The sequence below is a fragment of the Scyliorhinus canicula genome, chromosome 2, assembly GCF_902713615.1.
Source record: "Scyliorhinus canicula chromosome 2, sScyCan1.1, whole genome shotgun sequence".
Taxonomy (NCBI): domain Eukaryota; kingdom Metazoa; phylum Chordata; class Chondrichthyes; order Carcharhiniformes; family Scyliorhinidae; genus Scyliorhinus; species Scyliorhinus canicula.
The window spans coordinates 58,814,828-58,836,244 of NC_052147.1; positions in this window are offsets into that span (position 1 = coordinate 58,814,828).

The following is a 21,417-nucleotide window of genomic DNA, read 5'->3' on the forward strand; positions in this document are numbered from 1 at the left end:
TCGGGACAGAGTGGGAACCAGAGGCGAGAGAGATCTGCCAGTTGGTGGGATGGACCGCAAGGGAATAGCGCCTTACCATGGACTAAGCTCTCGGTGCTCCCGGAGTCGATGAGGCAGGAGGTCACGTGGCCGTTGACCAGCACCGATGTGGAAGAGGGTGCCAGGTTGCGAGGACGCGACTGGTCGAGTGTAACGGAGGCGAATAGCGGGCGATCAGCAGTTGAGTCAGATGAGTCCGAAGAGGAGCGGTAGCGACCCATGTCCCGTGGCCCCATCCCGGGAGGACAAAATGGCGGCGTCTGGAGTACCTGTGTGGGAGACGATGGCGGCAGACAAAATGGCGGCGCCCATGGAGCGCACGTTGTGGGGTCGGGACAAAATGGCGGCACCCATGGAACGCACATGGCAGTGGGGAATGAAGATGGCGGCGCTCATGGAGCGCACGTGGCGGGGCGGCGAAATATGGCGGCGCCTTTCTTGCCACAAGCTTTGCAGGTCGTGGTGCAGGCCGGGCAGCATTGGCGGGGGTGCTTCTGCTGACCGCAGAAGTAACAGTGGGGACCCCCAGGGAGTGCGGTGCGGTGAGCAGCGCAGGCGTAGTGCGCGGGGGTGGCTGCTGGGGGGGGGCGGTTGCGGGGTCCACGAGGGGTAGGACGGGTGAGCCTGGGGGGCCGTTTGCGGGGTCCGTGAGGGGTAGGACGGGTGGGCCGAGCGGCAAGCGGAGTAAGTTCATGCACTATGGGAGGCGGCCATCATGGAAAGCACCAGAGTCTTTGTGGCCGCGAGGTCGAGGGCGGCCCCTTCCAGCAGTCGTTGCCGGATGGGGTCCGATGCAATGCCTGTGACAAAGGCATCGCGCATGAGTAAGTCAGAGTGTTCCGTGGCTGTGAGGGCCCGGCAATCGCAGTCTCGTACCAGAGGTATAAGGGCCCTCCAGAAGTCCTCAATCGACTCACCCGGCTGCTGGACGCGAGTAGAGAGTTGATGCCTCGCAAACAGGGTGTTCGTCGACTGTGCATAGTTCTCCTTGAGCAGTTCCATAGCTCTGGTGTAGTCAGTCGCATCTCGAATTAGCGGAAAGACACTGGAGCTAAGTCTCGAGTACAGGAGTTGTTTTTTCTGAGCCTCCGTCGGGGGAGGGTCTGCTGAAGAGATGTAGGCCTCGAAAACTGCCAGCCAGTGAACAAAGTCTTTCCTGGCGTGAGGCGACTGCGGATCCAGCTGCAGACGGTCAGGCTTGATTCTGATGTCCATGGTGTACGGAAAATCACACAGCAATAAATTATGGCGCTAACAATTACAGTCAAAGACGAGAGACAAGTTCAATCGAGGCTTTATTGCTGTGTGATGCTATTCCTCCGGCTGCAACTGAAGACTAGAGTCTGAGTGACTCACACGCATATTTATACACAAGCTCCCTGTGGGCGGAGCTAGCCAGCAGGGGCTTACCGGAGGAACCTGTATTACAGGTACAGCCATACATCCCCCTACTGCAAGTATGTATATCTACAGTGGTTATCACCACAGGACACTGTGTGTGCGGAGTCTGCACGTTCTCCCTGTGTCTGTGTGGGTTTCCTCCGGGTGCTTCGGTTTCCTCCCACAAGTCCCGAAAGACGTTCTGTTAGGTAATTTGGACATTCTGAATTCTCCCTCTGTGTACCCGAACAGGTGCCGGAATGTGGAGATTTTATTATTATTTTGGGCCCATTCATTGGCCACCAGCGAAATCAATCAAACCGAGTCATCACTGACACTGACTAGTCCATGATTACCAATCTAAAACAGCATAGCCCTCTGGAATCTTCTGTTTCAATTAAAGGCACAGGCCACTGCTTGCATTGAAGATACAGACTGCCTTACAGATATCATAGAATATACAGTGCAGAAGGAGGCCATTCGGCCCATCGAGTCTGCACCGGCTCTTTGAAAGAGCACCCTACCCAAGCCCACACCTCCACCCTATCCCCATAACCCAGTAACCCCACCCAACACTAAGGGCAATTTTGGACACTAAGGGTAATTTAGCATGGCCAATCCACCTTTGGATTGCGGGAGGAAATCGGAGCACCCGGTGGAAACCCACGCACACACGGGGAGACCGTGCAGACTCCACACAGATAGTGACCCAAGCCGGGAATCGAACCTGGGACCCTAAAGCTGTGAAGCAATTGTGCTAACCACCATGCTACCGTGCTGCCCAACATCTGCCCACAAGATCAAAAATGTAACAAGAAAATAAAAGAAAGGGAAAATAAGGGAATAAACAGAAAGGACCCTTTCAAGCTCTTTTAGAACATTAAACCAATAGGCTTTAAACTTGGCACAGGACTAAAACCAGTGCAGGTAAGCCCCTGAGTCCACCTTGCATTTCTGGCACACTGAGGATATGCAGGATCAAACGTGTGCCGCAAGTTGGTGTAATATGCAGACAGTGTAATATCTTTTTAAAAATAAATTTAAAGTATCCAATTCATTTCTTCCAATTAAGGTCAATTTAGAGTGGCCAATCCACCTACCCTGCACATATTTGGGTTTTGGGGGTGAAATATACGCAAACACGGGGAGAATGTGCAAACTCCACACGGACAGTGACCCAGAGCTGGGATCGAACCTGGGACCTCGACGCTGTGAGACAGCAGTGCTAACCACTGCACCACCGTGCTGCTGTGACAGTGTAATATCTTAAGCTGAGCTTCTTGTGTTCTTCTTTAGAAATATATTTTTATTGGTATTTTGCACTTAATATCCAAATTTTGCAGAACCACACAGAAGCATTAATAATCAACACAGGACTTCCGGTTGCGGCTATGACCAGCTAAGTCGCACATTTGGCAGCTCCTGCGACAAAGGTGTTTAAGGGCCGATTGGAGGGCCCCGACGGTACTGTAAAGACGAATCCCGGTGGGGGAAGGCTCCCTGAGGAGAGTGAGACCAACTTTATGGTCGGTACTCGGAGTGGGGCGACAAAAAAAGCGGCAGCAGCTCCCCGAAAAAAGCGGGGGAAGAGGACCAAAATGGCGGCCGGTGGCGCACTAGAAGATTGGAGAAAATGGGCGGAGGAGCAGCAGGCCGCTCTCCTCCGGTGTTTTACGGAGCTGAAAGTGGAACTCTTAGAGTCTATGAACGCGACGACCACAAGGCTGATGGGGGCCCAGGCGACCCAAGAGGCGTCGATAAGAGAGCTGCAGCAGGAGATGACTGCAAGGGAGGAGGAGGCCACGGTCCTCGTGGGAAAGGTGGAGGTGCACGAGGCACTCCACTTGAAATGGCAGAGCCGCTTTGAGGAGCTGGACACTCGAATGAGGCGGAAGAACTTGAGGATCCTGGGCCTAGCAGAAGGCCTGGAGGGGCCTGATCTCCCGAAATATGTAGCGGAGATGCTGAGCTCCCTGATGGGAGAGGGGGCCGGTCCATCGCCTCTGGAGCTGGAAGAAGCATATCGGGTCATGGCTAGGCGGCCTAGGGCGAACGAGCCCCCGAGGGCGGTGCTGGTGCGATTCCAGCGTTTCTGTGATCGGGAGAAAGTGCTGAGGTGGGCCAAGAGGGAGAAAAGCAGCAAATGGGAGAATTCGACGGTGCGGATATATCAGGACTGGAGTGCGGAGGTGGCAAAGCGGCGGGCCCGGTTTAACCGGACGAAGGCGGTGCTGCACGCAAAGAGGATCAAGTTCGGAATGCTGCAGCCAGCGCGCTTGTGGGTCACCTACAAGGACCAGCACCATTACTTTGAGACCCCAGAGGAGGCATGGACTTTTGTTCGGGAGGAAAAGCTGGACCTGAACTAGAACTTGGGAACGCCGGCGGTCGAGGCCGCCCGAGTACCCTTGACTGATCAAGTGGCCCATGTCTTTCTTAGGCCAGGTCAGAACTTGGTTAAAGTTGATGGATCGTTTGGTTTCTTTGAAACTTGTGTTATGGGGGGTTTCTTTGTTCCTTTTTGTGTGTCTCTTCCCGTTGCCAACTTCCCTTAATTATTGTTGTTGTAGGGGGGGCTTTTTTACTGTTTTTTGATCTGTTCTTTAAGGGTTATGGTTACTGTTCTGTTCGATGGAGGGTGATGGTTAAATACGTTATTATTGGGTAGTTATTTAGTTATGCAGGCATAGTTATGTATTTATGTATTTATTTGAGATTTGTTATTTATATTGTTATATTGTTAAGTTGGGGAGGCGGGACGGGGGGGGTGCAAGTTGGTTATGCGGGTTTTCTTTTTCTCTTTTTTCTTCCTCTCGTTTTAAGGGGGCTTTTTTATGGGCTTGGATGGGGACGGGGGTGGAATTGAAGATGGCGGGGTAGGGTGTGGCCGGGCGAAAGCGCGGGCTTTCCCCTGTTTCCCGCGCGCGGGACGGAGGAAGGGGGAGGAGAGAAGAGTGGGGTGTGGCCAGCAATGGCGGCTTTTCCCGCGCTGAAGCGGGGTCAGAGAGGGATGGCAAGGGGGGGGGGGAGGCCCCTCCCCCCCCACATCGGGAGGAGTCGGAGTGTGGCAGGGGCAGCCGGGTCAGCGAAAATCAGCTGACTCTCGGGAGTACGATGGTGGATACACTGCGGCTAGGAGGGGTCCTAGCCGGGGGGGGCGGGGGGGGGGGGGGGGGGGGGGGGGGTTAGGGGGGGATACCGGGTTGCTGCTGGAAAGGCCGAGGACGGGAAGGGAAGAACGGGAGGAGAGAGGGGGGGGGCCATCGCCATGGGGAACGGGTCAGAAGGGGAGGGTCGACCCGGGGCGAACAGGGGACAGGACATGGCTAATAGACAGGGGAAAGGGACAGGTCGCTCCGCGACCCGGTTGATTACTTGGAACGTGAGGGGGCTGAATGGGCCGGTCAAGAGAGCAAGGGTTTTTTCACACCTAAAGGGACTGCAGGCGGATGTGGCAATGTTGCAGGAGACTCACTTGAGAGTAGTAGACCAGGTACGCCTGAGAAGGGGGTGGGTGGGACAGGTGTTCCACTCAGGCTTGGACGCAAAGAACCGGGGGGTGGCGATTTTGGTGGGAAAGAGGGTGTCGTTCGTGGCGGCGCAGGTGGTAGCAGATAAGGAGGGTAGGTACGTGATGGTGAAGGGTAGGCTGCAGGGAGAGAATGTGGTGCTGGTGAATGTGTATGCCCCGAATTGGGATGACGCGGGTTTTATGAGGCGCCTGTTGGGCCTCATTCCGGGTCTGGAGGCAGGGGGCCTGATCATGGGGGGGGACTTCAATACAGTGCTCGACCCTGGGCTGGACAGATCGAGTTCCAGGACGAATAGGAGGCCGGCAGCGGCAGAGGTGCTAAGGGGGTTCATGGAGCAGATGGGGGGGGTAGACCCTTGGAGATTTGGCAGGCCAAGGGCGAGGGAGTATTCTTTTTTCTCCCACGTCCACAGGGTGTACTCCAGAATAGACTTTTTTGTACTGAGCAGGGGGCTGATTTCGAGAGTGCAGGACACGGAGTACTCGGCCATTGCGATTTCGGACCATGCACCACACTGGGTAGAGGTAGAACTGGGGGAAGCACGGGACCAGCGCCCGTTGTGGCGCCTGGATGTGGGGCTGCTGGCGGACGATGAGGTGTGCGGAAGGGTCCGGAAGGGCATTGAGAGATATCTGGGCACGAACGACACGGGCGAGGTGAAGGTGGGGGTAGTCTGGGAGGCCCTGAAAGCAGTGATCAGAGGAGAGCTGATCTCCATAAGGGCACACAGAGAAAGGAAGGAGAGGCAGGAGAGGGAGAGACTGGTGGGGGAACTTATAGAAGTGGACAGGAGATATGCGGAGACACCAGAGGAGGGGCTGTTGAGGGAGCGGCGCAGTTTACAGGCCCAGTTTGACCTACTGACCACTAGGAAGGCGGAGACGCAATGGAGAAGGGCACAGGGCGCGGTCTATGAGTACGGGGAAAAGGCGAGCAGGATGCTAGCACACCAGCTGCGCAAGCGAGATGCAGCCAGAGAGATTGGGGGAGTGAGAGAGAAGGGAGGGAACGTAGTGCAGAAGGGGCAAGAGGTGAACGGGGTCTTCAGGGATTTCTACAGGGAATTGTACCGGGCTGAGCCGCCCAGGAGGAGGGGGGGAATGGAGAACTTCCTCGATAGATTGAGGTTCCCAAAGGTCCAGGAGGAACGGGTGGAGGGGCTGGGGGCGCCGATAGAGCTGCAGGAGCTAGTTAAAGGGATAGGCCAGATGCAGGCGGGGAAGGCGCCGGGGCCGGATGGGTTCCCGGTGGAATTTTATAAGAAGTATGTGGACTTGGTGGGTCCAGTGCTGGTGCGAGCCTTCAATGAGGCGCGAGAGGGGGGGGTTCTGCCCCCGACAATGTCACAGGCCCTGATCTCCTTGATCCTGAAGCGGGACAAAGACCCTGTACAGTGCGGGTCCTACAGGCCTATCTCCCTCTTGAATGTAGATGCCAAACTGTTGGCAAAGGTCCTGGCAACCAGAATAGAGGATTGTGTGCCAGGGGTAATCCATGAGGACCAGACGGGGTTCGTAAAGGGACGACAACTTAACACAAATGTCCGGAGACTGTTGAATGTGATTATGATGCCAGCAGTGGAGGGGGAGGCTGAGATAGTGGTAGCACTGGATGCGGAGAAGGCATTCGATAGGGTGGAGTGGGAATACCTGTGGGAGACGCTGGAACGGTTTGGGTTTGGGGAGGGATTTATCAAGTGGGTGAAGCTGCTGTATTCGGCCCCGATGGCGAGTGTGGTTACAAACGGGAGGAGGTCAGAGTATTTTGGGCTCCATCGAGGTACCAGGCAGGGATGCCCCCTATCCCCCTTACTATTTGCATTAGCGATCGAACCGTTGGCGATGGCACTGAGGGGTTCAGGGGGGTGGAGAGGACTGACAAGGGGAGGGGAGGAACATCGGGTATCACTCTATGCGGATGATTTGTTGTTATATGTGGCGGACCCGGAAGGGGGAATGCCGGAGGTAATGGAAATACTAGCGGAGTTTGGGGACTTTTCGGGATATAAATTAAATGTGGGTAAAAGTGAGGTCTTTGTGATACACCCGGGAGATCAGGGGGAGGGAATTGGGCGGCTCCCCTTTAAGAGAGCAGTAAAGAGCTTCAGGTACTTGGGGGTGCAGGTGGCAAGGAACTGGGGGACCCTCCACAAGCTGAACTTTTCAAGGCTGGTGGAGCAGATGGAGGAGGAGTTCAAGAGGTGGGACATGGTACCGCTGTCGCTAGCAGGGAGGGTGCAGTCAGTCAAAATGACGGTCCTCCCGAGGTTCTTGTTTCTGTTTCAGTGCTTGCCCATCTTTCTCCCCAGGGCCTTCTTCAAGAAGGTAACTAGCAGCATTATGGGCTATGTGTGGGCACATGGCACCCCTAGAGTGAGAAGGATTTTCTTGGAACGGAGTAGGGACAGGGGAGGATTAGTGCTACCCAATCTTTCCGGATACTACTGGGCGGCGAACGCATCGATGGTGCGCAAGTGGGTGATGGAGGGGGAGGGGGCAGCTTGGAAACGTATGGAGAGGGCGTCCTGCGGCAATACAAGCCTGGGGGCGCTAGTAACGGCACCATGGCCGCTCCCCCCCACAAGGTATACCACGAGTCCGGTAGTGGCGGCCACCCTGAAAATCTGGGGGCAGTGGAGGCGACACAGGGGGGAAGTGGGGGGTCTGATGGCGGCGCCACTGAGAGGGAACCACAGATTTGTCCCGGGGAACACTGGCGGGGGATTCCAGAGCTGGCACAGGGCGGGCATCAGGCAACTGAGGGACATGTTCATAGAGGGGAGGTTTGCGAGCCTGGGAGAGCTGGAGGAGAAATTTGAGCTCCCCCCGGGGAACACGTTTAGATACCTGCAGGTGAAGGCATTTGCCAGACGACAGGTGGAAGGATTTCCCTTGCTTCCCGATAGAGGGGTGAGTGATAGGGTGCTGTCAGGGGTCTGGGTCGGAGAAGGGAGGGTCTCGGACATGTACAAAATAATGCAGGAGGTGGAGGAGGTATCGATAGAGGAGCTGAAAGACAAGTGGGAAGCGGAGCTGGGAGAGCAGATAGAAGATGGGACATGGGCGGATGCCTTAGAGAGGGTCAATTCGTCGTCGTCGTGCGCAAGGTTGGGCCTCATCCAATTTAAGGTGCTGCACAGAGCCCATATGACGGGGACTAGGATGAGTCGGTTCTTCGGGGGTGAGGACAGGTGTGTTAGGTGTTCGGGAAGCCCTGCGAACCATGTACATATGTTCTGGATGTGTCCGGCACTGGAAGAGTTCTGGGAGGGGGTGGCGGGGACGGTATCGAGAGTGGTGGGAACCAGGGTCAAACCAGGGTGGGGGCTAGCGATTTTTGGGGTTGGGGTGGAGCCAGGAGTACAGGAGGCAGGGGAGGCCGGAATATTGGCCTTTGCGTCCTTGGTAGCTCGGAGAAGGATCTTGATTCAATGGAGGGACACAAGGCCACCAAGTGTTAACACCTGGTTAAACGACATGGCAAGCTTCATCCAATTGGAAAGAATCAAATTCGCCCTGAGAGGGTCGGTACAGGGGTTCTTCCGGCGGTGGCAGCCCTTCCTTGACTTTCTGGATCAGAGATAGGAACTGGAGGCCGAAACAGCAGCAACCCGGGGAGAAAGGGGGGGGGGGGGGAAGGGAGGGGGGGGATAGCAACGAAGGGAGCACGTCAGCGGGGGGTCGCGGGCAATGACTGCCCGAGGCCATCGGCAGAAAGGGAAAAACGGTTTGGTTGCTAGACTGGTAGCGCGGGGGGGGGTGGGGGGGGGGGGGAGGGGGGGGGGGTGCGCGCGGGGGAGGGCGTGGGGAGGATTTTCCAGGGGGGGATTTGTTGTGTTATAATTTAAAATGTAGTAGGGGTAAATGTTTGTATCGAAAAATTTCAATAAAAATTATTAAAAAAAAAAAAAAAAAAAATAATCAACACAGTAACAATATCAACACAGGTACCACAGGCTGTCCCCTCATCTGTGACAGTGGTCCCAGTTCTATCTTTTCCCAATCTATGCACTCTAGTGTGTATCTTATAGTTTTTTAGGCGTGTTCTTATCAGGACTCTTGACATTTAGCGATACGAGTTACATATAACTGTACATATACGTTTACAACTATTGCCAGGAGTCTTTAGATTGTTCTTAATTTATAATCACTTTTATGAAATGTATTTTTATTCCACAAATTTTTAGCATTTTTGCAATTTACAACAAAACCCCCAACCCATTAAGCCCCCACCCCTCCCTCAGCAGTCAACGGTAACCAACTCCCCAAAATGCAAAATAAACAAACCCCAACTATTGTAGAACCCATTTCTCACCCAGAGTGAATTTCACCTTTTCTAGGGCCAGAAATTCCAGCAGGTCCCCCGGCCACACCGACGCACAAGGTGGAGAAGCTGACCGCCACCGTAACAAGACCCGTTTGCGAGTAATCAACGAGGCAAAGGCTAAAACATCTACCCCCGCACCCACCTGCAGCTCCGTCCGGTCCGACACCCTGAATATAGCTTCTAGGGGACCGGGCTCCACCTCCACAATAATGTGCTGTACACCATCCTCCAAAACCTTTCCAGCTTCGGGCATGCCCAAAACATATGCATATGGTTAGCAGAGCCCCTCCCTCATCACTCACAGACATCCTCCACTGTTTCAAACACTGGTTCATCCTAGACTTTGTCAGGAGCTCCCTGTACACTACCTTCAGCTGTATCAACCCCATCATTCCACAAGAGGTCAAGGCATTCACCCTCCACAACACTTGACACCACAATCCCTCCTCCAGCGTCACCCCAAACTCTTCCTCCCACTTTCTCTTAACACCCTCCATGGACAGCCCACCATCCTCCAAAATCCTCCCATAAATCCCAAAGGCGACCCCCCTCTCAACCCCTCCGCTGACATCACCACCTCCAGCAATGAGGAGGTAGGCACTACTGGGAAGGTCAAGAAGACCTTCTTCGCAAAGTCCCACACCCGCACAAACCGGAAACTTTGACCCTGTGACAGCCCAAACTTCTCACTCAGAACTCACAAATCGCGCTCCCAGAAACAAATCCTTTATTTCCTTGATCCCCCCCCCCCCCCCCCCCCCCCCCCCCGCTCCCTTCCATCCCAGGATACTTGCATCCATCCTCCCCGGCTAGAACCATGATTCCCCCTAATTGGCAACCCCCCCCCGACCCAGCGTCCAGCCTAAAATGCTGCCTAAATTGCCTCCAGATCTTCAGCATGGTCACCACCATTGCACTCATTGAATACTTCCCTGGAGCCATCCGGAGCGGTGCCATTGCTAACGCCGGCAACCCCGACCCCCTACAACAGCCCACCTCCATCCTCACCCACAAAACTCCCTGTTCCATCCCTGAATCTTCTCTGCTTTTGCCGTCCAATAATAACACATCAAATTTGAGAGGCCTAAACCCACCTCCTGGCGTCCTCTTTGCAGTATCACCTTCCTAATCCTAACCACCTTCCCCGCCCAAACAAACGAGCATATCAGTCTGTCCACCCCTCTAAAAAAGACCTTGGGCAAAAAGACCGGCAGGCACAGAAACAGAAACAAGAATTGCGGCAAAATGTGGCAGGCCCAAAGCTAGGGCGCGATGGAGGTGAGATGTCCCACATCGGATGGCTCCCGCCTAGAATGTGGTAAGAAGACTGAAACCCGGTCCCAGGGTAATTCTGGAGGACTACAAAAAAGAAGAGAAAGAAGTTGTAAAGAAATTTGGTGAAAGTTTCCCCCCCCCCCCCCTTTTTTTTGAAGGAAGAAATTTTTGTTTTTGTTTTTTTTCTATTAAAAAAAAGGGATTGAAGGAAGGAGGGGTGAAAAAAAGAAAAAGGAAAAATAATAAGCCATTAAAGGATGGAAAAGCAGCGTCGAGGAAGGGAGGAAACGCAGGCTTGTGTTTAATGAGAGGACGAGCAAAAGTGCTGACAAGATGGCGGATGCCGGACCGCATGGTGGGGCAGCACTACTTACGATTGGGAAAATGACTGAGATGATGGCAGTGGAGCTGGAAAAGCAGTTTGCGAGGCACATGGAGGCTTTGAGAAAGGAGACGGCGGTCACATTGAAGTCATTGGTGGAGGAGGCAATCCCCCGGTGAGAGTAGCTGTGGCAAAGACATTGGCCGAGGTGAGAGGGCAGGGCGAGAAGATGATGGAAGTGGAGGAGGCCGTGTCGCAGCACAGCAACCAGTTCAGCTCAATGGGGGATGAGCTGCGGAGGGTAGTGGAGGTCAACAGAGGACTCCGAGCAAAGCTCGAGGACTTGGAGAACCGCTCGAGGCGGCACAATCTGAGAATTGTGGGCTTGCCCGAAGGGTTGGAGGGTCCAAGGCCAACAGAGTACTTCGCTAAGAAGTTGGCGGAGCTGATGGGGGAGGGTGAGAACCCCTCCCGGTACGAGCTAGACCGAGCTCATCGGTCATTAAGGCCGAAGCCCAAAGTGAATGAGCCGCCTAGAGCAGTAATTATCTGCTTCCATAAGTTCTGCATGAAGGAGAAGGTGTTAAGCTGGGCGAAGCAGAAGCACGAGGTGCAGTGGGATGGTGCTGGAGTTCAGATCTACCAGGACTTGACGGTGGAGTTGGCAAAAAGACGATCGTCATTCGGGCGAGTGAAGGCGGCACTGTACAAAAAGGGGGTGCGATTTGGTATGGTATACCCGGCGAAGCGGAGGGTGACGTATGATGCCAAAGACTTTTATTTCGAGATAGCAGAGGCGGCTGAGGCGTTCGTGAGGGCAGAAGGTTTGGGACAGAAGTGAGGAGCGGAGCTGGAAGAGAGACTGTGGACTGTGATTGGGGAGCTGGAAAATGTATACATGCTATAACTTTCTTTTTACTGACGTGTATTGTAATTTACTTCTCTTCACATTGTTACAGAGTTCAAGTTATTGGTTGGGTTGTTTGGCATTCTGTGTTGCGACAGTTATATCTTAGTTTAGTGAATTGTATGGGTTGGATTGTTGTTTTTGTTTTTTGTTTCTCTGGGACTGGGTGGAAGGGGACGATATGTCTTGGCAGGGAGAGCCACCCGCGCTAGCTAACTAAAGTCGGCTAGTGAACGGAGGTGAGGTGAGAGGAGGACTGCGTACATTGGAGCCTGGTTAGCAGGTTTCGATGGGCCTACGAAGTGACTGGGGGGGGGGGGGGGGGGGATTGATGCTGGGAGATGTTTCTTCAAGAGGAAATGTAGAGGGGGTTTTTGGGAGGGGGAAAGGGGTTCAATGTTAATAATGGATAGAGGCGAGTCAGGCTCATGGGGCAAGGCCCGGTGGTATGATGATGGTGGATAAGAAGGGTGGGGGGAGGGGGGGGTGAGAGACCCCCAGTTAGGATAGTCATGTGGAACATGAGGGGGTTAGGAGATCCGGTCAAGAGGTCAAAAGTGCTTGCGCATCTTAAAAGTTTGAAAGCAGATGTAGCAATGCTGCAGGAGACACACTTGAGGGTAAAGGACCAGGTGAGACTTAGAAAGGGCTGGGTTAGCCAGGTGTTTCACTCTGGCTTTGATGGAAGGGCTCGAGGGGTAGCGGTAATGGTCAGTAAAAGAGTACGCTTCCAGATGGAGAAGATGGTGGCAGATCAGGGGGGTAGATATGTGATTGTGACAGGGGTGCTGGAGGGGAGATTAGTTGCGCTGTTAAGTGTATACAGCCCCAGTTGGGATGATGTGGGATTCGCAAAGAAGGTGTTTGGGGCCATCCCCGACTTGGACACACAAACTGATTGTGTGGGGGGGGAGACTGGAACTTGGTGCAGGAGCCAAGGTTAGACAGGTCACGCCACGCTCACTGGTCCCATCATGGGGGGTGAAGGCGCTGGCTGGGCTAATGGAAATGGGAGGGGTGGACCCTTGGAGGTTTCTGCACCCAAGGGAACGGGAGTTCTCGTTTTTCTCAGCAGTCCATAAGGTATACTTGCGGATCGACTTTTTCGTGGTGGGGAAGGCTTTGCTGGCTGGGGTTAAGGGGTCGGAATACTCGGCAATTGCTGTGTCAGATCACGCTCCGCCTTGGGTGGATATGGTGCTGGAGAAGGGGGTAGCACAGAGGCCAGGGTGGAAATTAGATGTGGGACGTTTGGGGGACCAATTGTTCTGTGACAAAATTGAAAAGGTAATTAAGGAATATGTAGGTTTTAACTGTACGTGTGAGGTGTCAAAGGCAGTTGTCTGGGGGGCTCTAAAGGTGGTGGTGAGGGGGGAGCTGATTTTGCTTACGGCCAGGGTGGAAAAAGAGGAGAGGTTGGAGCGGCAGAGGGTAATAGATGAGATGTTGGAGGTAGATAGGTGTTATGCAGAAGATGGGTGATGCTCGAACAATAACTCCAGAAGCGAGATTGGAGACAATTGAAGGCTTTATTGCACTAGATGTTTCCCCCAGCAGCGCAGGTACAGAAGGCTGCAGCTGGGGAGACACGGGCTCTTATACTCCGCGTTACTGGTCGGAACCAGCAGGCAGGCTTAACCAATGAAACAGCAGTCTCAGGTACCTCCCACACCAATGGTCTTCCGGCATTATTCAGGGTACCATAATACCTCTAATACCAACTACCACATTCACCCCCTGTTTAAAAAATAGTCCAGCGGGGTGGTGGCCTCGCATTTCACAGTGGTAGAGGTTAAGGTTATGGAGGTACCCGGTATACATCAGTACAGTGTTTTGCCTCATTACGTCGCAACTATTTACAAATTTATTTCCAGTTCAGAATGAAGCAATAAGTCGATCGGGGGCCCTGGTCGTCCTTTGCGATCGTTGTAGCTTCAGCGGTGATGCAGGCGCTGGCTCGGGCGTCTGTGGCTCTGGGAGTGTGGCTTTGGCTTCTTCTTCATCACCCCTAGATGGGACCGGTGGGGGGACCGATCCACCTGGGAATGAGGTGACTGTGGGGTGCACTGATCGGAGGGAGGGTGGTGGTGGTGGGGACCCAGCGGGCGCCAGGTCCTGAAGGGAGATTGTGTCCTGTCGGCCGTCGGGGTACGCCAAGTAGGTGTACTGAGGGTTAGCATGAAGGAGGTGGACCCTCTTGACCAATGGGTCCGACTTGTGCTCCCGCACGTGTTTGCGGAGCAGGATGGGTCCAGGAACTACCAGCCAGGCTGGGAGCGAGGTCCCGGAGGAGGACTTCCTAGGGAGGGTCGTGAGGTGTTTGGCTGGTCGTGGTACACAGCAGTGACCGGATGGAATGGAGGGCATCCGGGAGGACATCCTGCCAGCGGGAGACTGGGAGATTCTAGGACTGTAGGGCCAGTAGGACGGTCTTCCAGACCGTTCCGTTCTCCCTCTCTACCAGCCCGTTTCCTCGGGGGTTATAACTGGTCGTCCTGCTCGAGGCAATGCCCTTGCTGAGCAGGAATTGACGCAGTTCGTCACTCATAAAGGAGGACCCCCTATCGTTGTGGATGTAGGCGGGGAAACTGAACAGTGTAAATATACTGTGGATGGCTTTTATGACGGTGGCTGTGGTCATGTCGGGGCAGGGGATGGCGAATGGGAACTGGGAGTACTCGTCAATAACGTTCAGGAAATACGTGTTGTGGTCGGTGGAGGGAAGGGGCCCTTTGAAGTCCATACTGAGGCGTTCAAAGGGACAGAAAGCCTTTATCTGGTGCGCTTTCTCTGGCCTATAAAAGTGCGACTTGCACTCTTGCAGATTTGGCAGTTCCTGGTGGCGGTCCTGACGTCCTCGATGGAGTAGGGCAGGTTGCGGGTTTTAATGAAATGGAAGAATCGAGTGACCCCCCCCCCCCACCGGGTGGCAGACCCTCACGGAGGGCCCGGAGGTGGTCCACTTGTGCGTTGGCACGTGCCGCGGGATTGGGCATCAGGAGGCTCGTTTAGCTTCCCGGGATGATACAAGAACTCATAGTTGTAGGTGGTGTGTTCGATCCTCGACCATAAGATCTTGTCGTTCTTTATCTTGCCCAGCGGTACATTATCGAACATGAAAGCCACTGACCGTTGGTCGGTGAGGAGAGTGAATCTCCCGCCGGCCAGGTAATGCCTCCAGTGCCGCACAGCTTTGACTATGGCGTGGGCCTCCTTTTCCGCCGAGGAATGGCGGATTTCCGAAGCATGGAGGGTGCGTGAGAAGAAGGCCACGGGTCTGCCCGCTTGGTTGAAGGTGGCTGCCAGAGCTAGGTCGGATGCGTTGCTCTCGACTTGGAAAGGGAGGGATTCGTCGATGGCATGCATCGTGGCCTTTGCGATGTCCGCTTTGCTGCGGCTGAAGGCCTGGTGGGCCCCTGTCAACAGGGGAAAAAAACGTGGATTGGATTAGTGGGCGGGCCTTGTCCGCATTGTTGGGGACCCACTGGGCATAATACGAAAAAAATCCTAGGCAGCGTTTCAGGGCCTTGGAGCAGTGGGGGAGGGGAAGCTCCATGAGGGGGCGCATGCGTTCGGGATCTGGGCCTATAACTCCATTATGCACTACCCAGCCTAGGATGGCTAGATGGTTGGTGCTGGACACGTATTTGTCCTTGTTAAATGTGAGGTTAAGGATTTCTGCGGTGGAGGAATTTTCGGAGGTTGGTGTCGTGGTTCTGCTGGTCGTGGCCGCAGATGGTGACGTTACCGAGATACGGAAACGTGGCCCGCAAACCGTACCAGTCAACCATTCGGTCCATCTCTCGTTGGAAGACCAAGACTCCTTTCGTGACACCAAAGGGAACCCTTAGGAAGTGGTAGAGCCGCCCATCTGCTTTGAAAGCAGTGTATTTGCAGTCGCTAGGGCGGATGGGGAGCTGATGGTAGGCAGACTTGAGATCCACCGTAGAAAATGAAATGAAAATGAAATGAAAATCGCTTATTGTCATGAGTAGGCTTCAAATGAAGTTACTGTGAAAAGCCCCTAGTCGCCACATTCCGGCGCCTGTTCGGGGAGGCTGGTATGGGAATTGAACCGTGCTGCTGGCCTGCCTTGGTTTAAAAGTTAAGCTTTGGAGGTGATGCGACCATCAATTCAACCAGAGACACGAGTTGAAGTAAACTGTGGCTTTATTCGGCTTACAATTGAGCCTGCCTGCGACTATGCTGAACTGAGGGCGGACTCGCAGGACCGCAGCACTTATACTTCCTGAAGGGGGTGGAGCCGAGGGCAGAGCCCTGTACATGCTCATCTCCCCCTGTGGGCAGAGCCACGCAACGGCTCACAGATGGAGCCCACAGAGACTCAGTAATGTACAGTATGAATTCTAGTGGTTACACATTTACCACATGAGGTTACATTGAAAATCTAACCCTAGGAACGTGGCAGCACAGAGGTGGGGAAGGACGTAGAGTCGGTAATTTTTAAACTCCCTTGCCTGGACCGTGAGGTTTGCTATGCAGAACCCTTTGATCTCCACTGAATGAGACCCAGAGGCCAGGGAGATTTTTTGGTTAACTGGGTGGATGATAAGAGAACAGCGCCTTACCGCGTTGGGGTGTATGAAGCTCTCCGTGCTCACGGAGTCGATCAGACAGGATGTTTCATGCCCGTTGATGAGCACGGTCGTCGTTGCAGTCGAGAGCGTTCGGGGCCAAGACTGGTCCAGGGTCACCGAGGCGAGTCGTGGCAGAAGTTGGAGATTTTCCTCGGGCGGTGTGCGGTCATCCGAGTCGGGGTCCTGAGAGTCCAGCCAAGATGGCGGCGCCCACGGGTCGCACATGCCTGGGGGTGCACAAGATGGCAGCGCCCACCCATTGCACGTGATGTCCGAGGGGCAAGATGGCGGCGCCTGGAGGCCGCACATGGCTCGGGAGAAGGAAGATGGCGGCGCCCGCTGGCCGCACGAGGCTCGTGGAGAGGGTTGTGATGGCGGTCCTGATTTGCCTCCGGAGACCGCAGCGACCGCCCGGGCCTGGCATACTGCCACGAAATGGCCCTTTCTCCGCACCCTTTGCAGATGGATGAGCGGGCCGGGCAGTGCTGTCGGGGGTGCTTGGCTTGCCCGCAAAAGTAGCAGCGGGACCCCCAGGGTTGCTTGGCAGTCTCACAGCGCAAGCTTGTGGGGGGATGGGGATGCTTCGGAGTCAGCCGCAGGGGGATTCCACGCTGCCGGGCGGTCAGGGCCGTAAGCGCGGGCATTTTGGGAGGCCACATCTAGGGAGCTAGCAAGGGCCCGTGCCTCCTTGAGGCCTGGTGTCTCTTTCTCCAGCAATCGCTGGCGGATTTGGGAGGACAGCATACCTGCAACAAATGCGTCCCGGATCAAAGGTTCTCTGTGGTCGTTAGCCGAAACTTGCGGGCAGTTACAGTTCCTCCCTAACACCAGGAGCGCACGGTAGAACTCCTCCAGCGATTTCCCAGGGATTTGTCGTCTCGTCGCTAGTAGTTGTCGGGCATAGACCTGGTTTACAGGGCGAATATAGTGTCCTTTTAGCAGATTCATCGCAGCCTCGAAATCGTCCGCGTCCTGGATGAGGGTGTAGATTTCTGGGCTCACTCTTGAGTGCAGAACTTCCAATTTCTGGTCCTCCATGGGTGTAGTTGTGGCCGTCCTGAGATATCCATTGAAACATGCCAGCCAGTGTTTGAACGTTGCTGCTGCATTTGCTGCGTGGGGGCTGAGTTGCAGACACTCCGGCTTGATTCGGAGCTCCATTCTTTAAAATCTAGTGCAATAAATTGATGCTCGATCAATAACTCCAGAAGCGAGATTGGAGGCTTTATTGCACTAGATGTTTCCCCAGCAGCACTGGTACAGAAGGCAGCTGCTGGGGAGACACGGGCTCTTATACTCTGCCTTACTGGGCGGAACCAGCAGGCAAGCTTAACCAATGGAACATCAGTCTCAGGTACCTCCCACACCAATGGTCTTACAGAATTATTCAGGGTACCGTAATACTTCTAATACCGACTACCACAATGGGGACCCAGCAAAGCTGGAAAAGAGGAAGGAACTACAGGCGAGCTTTGACCGACTATCTACCAGGAAGGTGGCGCACTAACTGAAACAAGCAAGGGATGCAGTTTACGAACATGGAGATAAGGCTGAGTATGTTAGCAGGTCAGCTCTGAAGGGAAGCAGCGGCAAGGGAAATTGTACAGGTGAGGGATAGGGCGGGAAGTTGGTAGTGGCTCCAGATCTGATTAACAAGGTTTTTGAGGAATTTTATGAGAGGTTGTACAGGTCAGAGCCACCTGGGGAGACTGTGAGATGCAGAAATTTCTAGATGGGTTGGAGTACCCGAGGTTAGGGGAGGGAGACAAGGCTACATTAGAAGGAGCAATACTGGAGCAGGAGATAAAGGATGCGATTGGCAGGATGCAGTCGGGGAAGGTGGCAGGGCCGGATGGGTTTCCGGTGGAATATTATAAAAAATTCAAGGATTAGCTGTCACCCCTGATGATGGGGATGTTTGAAGAGGCGATAGGGAAGGGGGTGTTGCCATAAACTTTGGGGCAGGCATCAATTTCCCTGTTGCTAAAAAAAGATAACGATCCGACGGAGTGTGGATCGTATCGGCCCATATCGCGTCTGGATGTGGACGCAAAAGTATTGCCGAAAGTACTGGCGAGTAGGCTGGAGGAGTGCCTCCCAAAGGTGATAGGTGAAGATCAGACGGGGTTCGTGAGAGGGAGGCAGCTCTTTCCAAACGTTAGAAGGGTATTGAACATCATTATGGCACTGGCAGAGGGGAAGGAAACAGAGGCTGGTTGTGGCACTGAACGCTGAGAAGGCGTTTAACTGGGTAGAATGGGGGTACTTGATGGCAGTTCTGGAGCGGTTTGGGATTGGACCAAAATTTGTGGACTGGGTAAAGCTACTATATAAGGAGCCGAGGGCAAGTGTCCGCACAAACAACATCAGCTTGAGATAATTTTCTCTCCACCGTGGGACTAGGCAGGGATGCCCTATGTCCCCCCTGCTGTTTGCACTTGCGATTGAGCCGTTGGCCATCGCATTAAGAAGTTCGGGGGTATGGAAAGGAATAGTGAGGGGGGGGGGGGGGATAGAGCATAGGGTGTCGTTATATGCCGACAACTTGCTGTTGTACGTGTCAGAACCGAGTGTGTCTATAGGGGGAATATTGGAGCTGCTTTGAGTGTTTGGGTCTTTCTCGGGGAACAAATTAAATCTAGACAAGAGTGAGTATTTTGTGGTGTCTCGGCCGGGGGTGGGGGGTGCTGCCATTCGTAGGGCAGGGACTCACTTTAGGGGGGTGCAGGTTGCCCAGGGGTGGGGGGCTCCGCAGGTACAACATTTCTAGTTTGGTGGGGAGAGTGAAAGCTGATCTGGCAAGGTGGGATGGTCTCCCTCTGTCACTGGCGGGCTGGGAACAGATGGTTAAAATGAACCTGTTGCCGCGGTTTCTGTTTATTTTTCAATGCCTGCCGATTTTCTTGCCAACCGTTTTTTTCAGAGAGATTGAGGGAAGGATTACGTCGTTTATATGGGGAGGGAAGGTGGCCAGAGTTAGAAAGGCAGGCAGGGGGTTTGAGTCTTCCGAACCTGATGTATTATTACTGGGCGGCGAATGTGGAGAAGGTGCGGAGTTGGGTCAGAGGGGTTGATTCCCAGTGGGTCAGAATGGAGGAGAGTTCGTGCAGGGGTCGGGATTGAAAGCACTAGCAACAGCGCCGCTCCCGATAGCTCCGGGGACATACTCCTGGAGTCCGGTAATAATAGCTTCGTTGAGAATTTGGAGGCAGTTTCGCCAACACTTCGGGTTGCGGGCAGGGTCAAGGGAAATGCCGATTCGGGGGAACCACCAATTTGAGCCAGGGAGGTGGGATGGAAATTTTCGGAAATGGGAGGAGATGGTGATTAAGACACAAAAAGATTTGTTTCTTTGGGGTTGGTTTGCAGGATTGAAGGAGATGGAAGCGAAGTATGGGCTGGAGAAGGGGGAAATGTTTAGATACATGCAGGTTCGAGATTTTGCCAGGAAGATACAGGGTTTCCCGGTGAGTGGGCCTCCACATTGCTGGAGGAGGTGCTGACGACAGGGGGACTGGAGAAGGGGGTAGTGTCAGTGTTTTTAAAAAAAATTTTTAAATATAAATTTAATTACCCAATCATTTTTTCCAATTAAGGAGCAATTTAGCATGGCCAGTCCACCTACTCTGCACATTTTTGGGTTGTGGGGGTGAAACCCTCGCAGACACAGGGAGAATGTGCAAACTCAACACGGATAGTGACCCAGAGCCGGGATCGCACCTGGGACCTCAGCGCCGTGAGGCAGCTGTGCTAACCACTAGGCCACCGTGCTGCCCAGTGTCAGTGGTTTATGGGGCTATTTTGGAAGAGGAGAAGGCACCACTGGAAGTGATCAAAGCAAAGTGGGAGGAAGAGTTGGGGGAGGAAATGGAGGAGGGGTTCTGGTGTGAGGTGCACCGAAGAGTGAATGCCTCCATCTCGTGCGCAAGGTTGGGCCTGATACAGCTGAAGGTGGTATACAGAGTACACCTCACAAAGGCGAGGATGAGCCGATTCTTTGAAGGAGTAGAAGATGATGTTGTAGCCTTTGCCTCGTTGATCGCCCAAAGGAGAACCTAATGGGCTGGAGAGCAACCTATCCACCCTGTGCCCTGGAGTGGCGGGGGGACCTGTTGGAATTCTTGACTCTTGAGAAGGTTAAGTTTGAACTGAGGAGAAGGATGGAGGGGTTCTACAATTCATGGGCATTATTCATTATGCACTTTCAAGAACTGGATAACATCGAACATTAGTTGGGGGGGAGGGGTAAGAGGGTTGGGGGGAGGGGGGCGGTGTGTGTTAATGGTGACTATGGGTGCTTCTTGATTCCTTTTTGTCATTTGTTTATGTGAACATGCGGGTTGATGTTTGGGGGTTGGTGGGAGGATGGGATCGTTGTTATTGATATGGGGATTGACGTATTTGTTACTGATTATTGTTTATTGTTGGTGGGTGTAAATTTGGGAGAAAACGTGAAAAAGGAGAATAAAAAATATTTTAAAATAAAAGAATTGCGGCAAAATATTCATCTTTGCTGCCAGTACACCGCCTGCCAACGACTGAGGGAGATTGTCCAACCTCAACAAGTCAGCCTTCACCCTCCCCACCAAATTGAACTTCCGGAAACTTGGCCAATCCCGGGCCACTTGCTCCCCCAAATACCTAAAGTGAGACGTGTCAGGATATGCAAACATGCACATAATGAGTTACAGACAGGCAGCTAATGAACACAGAGAACAGGACATAACCAATCAGCAGGCAGAACACTTGGTGGTGGTTTCCCACTATAAAAGGCCCGAGGCACTCACATTCCACCTCTTTCCACTAGGGGCATCTACAGAGTGAGTCAGGTGTATATATCACATAACACCTCCAGCACGTGGCTAAGAGCTAGTCTGGTTCAGCCAGACAGAGTAATCACACTTAGGTTAGCAGAGAGTCAAACTCAGAGAACTGAGCTAACTGTGTGACAGGTTCAATAAATCAGATTGAACTAACTTCAAGGTCTAGAGTATATTTCAGTTATAGCTGCATCCAGTTGCAGCCCATGTTATCTCA